General features: G+C 40.1%; 1 long non-coding RNA gene across 1 annotated transcript in view; it reads left to right on the top strand.

The window, feature by feature from the left end:
• Positions 1 to 3,509, top strand: part of LOC110267662 — an 11,734-nt gene that overhangs the window by 6,890 nt on the left and 1,335 nt on the right. The window lies entirely within an intron of this gene.

The following is a 3,509-nucleotide window of genomic DNA, read 5'->3' as shown; positions in this document are numbered from 1 at the left end:
GATTCAATGATTGAATGACTGTGACGAGCTTCAAACTCGCGATTGTTGGGCGTTAGTGACAGACGCAAAAGGAGGGTGAATCCTATTCCAGCATGATCGGGAACCGACAGATGAATAGCCGTGCCGTGACAGGGTGCGTGAGCATATTATTCACTGAGAGGATAAGATGAAGCCATTGACAAAGGTGATGCCTCCAGACGATTAGCCGTGCCGTGATAGGGCATTGGATCATTTTCCCGAGAGATGACCGAAAGTAGGCATTGACAGTGGTGATGTATCACATAAAGCCAGCCATGGAAAGGAGTAAGACTGATTGGATGAAGATAGCAGGAAAGCAGAGGTTCAGAGGAACGAAAAGCATCTCCATTCGCTTATCTGAAATTCCTGCCAATGAATCTACATAAGTACCTCTATCCTTTTTATTGTTTATTTGAATCTAATAAAATATCATGTTTAAATCCGCCTGACTGAGATTTACAAGGTGACCATAGCTTGCTTCAAGCCAACAATCTCTGTGGGATCGACCCTTACTCACGTAAGGTTTATTACTTGGACGACCCAGTACACTTGCTGGTTAGTTGAACGGAGTTGTGTCCACACATAGTAAAGAGCCATAATAATGATTCCATACAATAACAAAGAGTACTACATTAATGTGATCACAATTTCGTGCACCAAGTTTTTGGCGCCGTTGCCGGGGATTGTTCGTGTATGGACAACTGACGGTTCATCTTGTTGCTCAGATTAGGTAATTTTCTTTTTATTTTCTTTTCAAAAATTTTTCAAAAATACTTTCAAAATTTTGAAATCTGTTTTCGAGAAAAAATAAAAATGTTTTCAAAAATAAATTATTCTATGGCTTCAAAAATTTTTAAGAATGAATTCTAGTGTTTCATGAAATATGTTGAATCATATCTGGCTATAAAGCCATACCCAAACTACTTTGGGATTGGTATTCAACTAATCACTTCAGCCCATGTAATTATATGTTGCAGCCTGGCTGGCTGTAAAGCCATGTCTAAATTTATTTGGACTGAGGCTTGCAATTGGTTATCAAGAGCAAGCTAGTTGGAGCTAATCCACCTGCTACTGTTCCTGATCTACCCGCTGTTGATCCACGATCACCTACTGAAGCTTGGCTGGCCATTGACCATGTCTAGTGTTTTGGACTGGAGCTTTCATTGAAAGCTTGGCTGGCTAGTGAGCCATGTCTAATTCCTGGACTGAAGCTTTAGACTAACATGGCAAGATTCCTAGAATTCATATTAAAAATTTTGGAATCCTTATTTTTCTTTTAATTTTCGAAAAATATAAAATAAAAATCCAAAAAAAAATTAGAAAATAAAAAAAAAAATCAAAAATATTTTTATGTTTCTTGTTTGAGTCTTGAGTCATGTTATAAGTTTGGTGTCACTTGCATATGCATCTTGCATTTTTTCGAAAATTTCATGCATTCATAGTGTTCTTCATGATCTTCAAGTTGTTCTTGGTGAGTCCTCTTGTTTGATCTTGATGAATTTTTGTTTTTGTGTCTTTTCATGTTTATCATATACATTCTTGAATTCTTAGTGCGTAACCAAACTCTAAGTTTGGTGTTGGAGAGTCTCAACAAAGCTCTGCATATGTGTGAGGCTCCATGAGAGCCCACTGTCAAGCTATTGATATTAAAGAAGCGCTTGTTGGGAGGCAACCCAATGTTTATCTAATTCTTATTTTTATTGTTTTTTATGTTTTCTTAGGTTCATGATCATGTGGAGTCACAAAATAAACAAAAAAATCAAAAACGGAATCAAAAACAGCAGAAGAAAAATCACACCCTGGAGGAGCATCTGTCTGGCGTTCAAACGCCAGAACAGAGCATAGTTCAGGCGCTGAACGCCCAGAATGGGAGCATCCTGGCGCTGAACGCCCAGAACAAGCATGGTTCTGGCGTTCAACGCCAGAAATGGAAGCAAAGGGGCGTTGAACGCCCAAAATGGGCACCAACCTGGCGCTGAACGCCCAGAGTTGTGTGCAAGAGCATTTTGCATGCCTAAATTGGTGCAGGGATGTAAATGCCTTGACACCTCAAGATCTGTGGACCTCACAGGATCACCTCAGGATCTGTGGACCCCACAGGATCCCCACCTACCTCATCATCTCTCTTCCCATTTATGATCATCCCTTCTGTTATCCATTTACCACTCACATCCATACACCCACTACCTTAAAAATTCAACATCTCTCTCCCACCCAATCCCACCCATATGGCCGAATACACACTCCCATCCATCTCCTCCATATCTTCTTCAGTCTTTCTTCTTTTGCTCGAGGGCGAGCAACATTCTAAGTTTGGTGTGGTAAAAAGCATAGATTTTTTGTTTTTTTTTCCATAACCATTGATGGCACCTAAGGCCAGAGCTAATTGGGGACTTTTTCAATGGATAAAGTGAGATGCCAAAACTATTCAAGAGGCAAAAAGCTATAAGTCCCGCTCATATGATTGAAGCTCTGTTTCACTGATAGTTTGGAATTTATAGTATATTTTCTTCTTTTTATCCTATTTGATTTTTAGTTGCTTGGGGACAAGCAACAATTTAAGTTTGGTGTTGTGATGAGCGGATAATTTATACGCTTTTTGACATTGTTTTTAGTATGTTTTTAGTATGTTCTAGTTACTTTTAGGGATGATTTCATTAGTTTTTATGTTAAATTCACATTTCTGGACTTTACTATGAGTTTGTGTGTTTTTCTGTGATTTCAGGTACTTTCTGGCTGAAATTGAGGGACTTGAGCAGAAATCAGATTCAGAGGTTGAAAAAGGACTGCTGATGCTGTTGGATTCTGACCTCCCTGCACTCAAAGTGGATTTTCTGGAGCTACAGAACTCGAAATGGCGCGCTTCTAATTGCGTTGGAAAGTAGACATCCAGGGCTTTCCAGAAATATATAATAGTCCATACTTTGGCCAAGCATTGACGACGTAAACTGGTGTTCAACGCCAGCCTTCTGCCCAAATTTGGCGTCCGGCGCCAGAAAAGGATCCAAAACCAGAGTTGAACGCCCAAACTGGCACAGAAACTGGCGTTCAACTCCACAAATGGCCTCTGCACGTGTAACACTCAGGCTCAGCCCAAACACACACCAAGTGGGCCCCGGAAGTGGATTTATTCATCAATTACTTACTCATGTAAACCCTAGTAGCTAGTTTATTATAAATAGGACCTCTTACTATTGTATTAGGCATCTTTGGATCACGTTTTGGGGGCTGGCCATCTCGGCCATGCCTAGACCTTCACTTATGTATTTTCATACGGTAGAGTTTCTACACTCCATAGATTAAGGTGTGGAGCTCTGCTGTTCCTCAAAGATTAATGCAAGTACTACTGTTTTCTATTCAATTCTTCTTATTTCGCTTCTAAGATATCCATTCGCACCCAAGAACATGATGAAGGTGATGATTATGTGTGACGCTCATCATCCTTCCCCCTTATGAACGCGTGCCTGACAAACACTTCTGTTCTACATGAA

This window comes from Arachis ipaensis, chromosome B02, assembly GCF_000816755.2.
Source record: "Arachis ipaensis cultivar K30076 chromosome B02, Araip1.1, whole genome shotgun sequence".
NCBI lineage: Eukaryota > Viridiplantae > Streptophyta > Magnoliopsida > Fabales > Fabaceae > Arachis > Arachis ipaensis.
The sequence above is the reverse complement of the archived record's forward strand: the minus strand, read 5'-3'. Positions and strand labels throughout refer to the sequence as shown.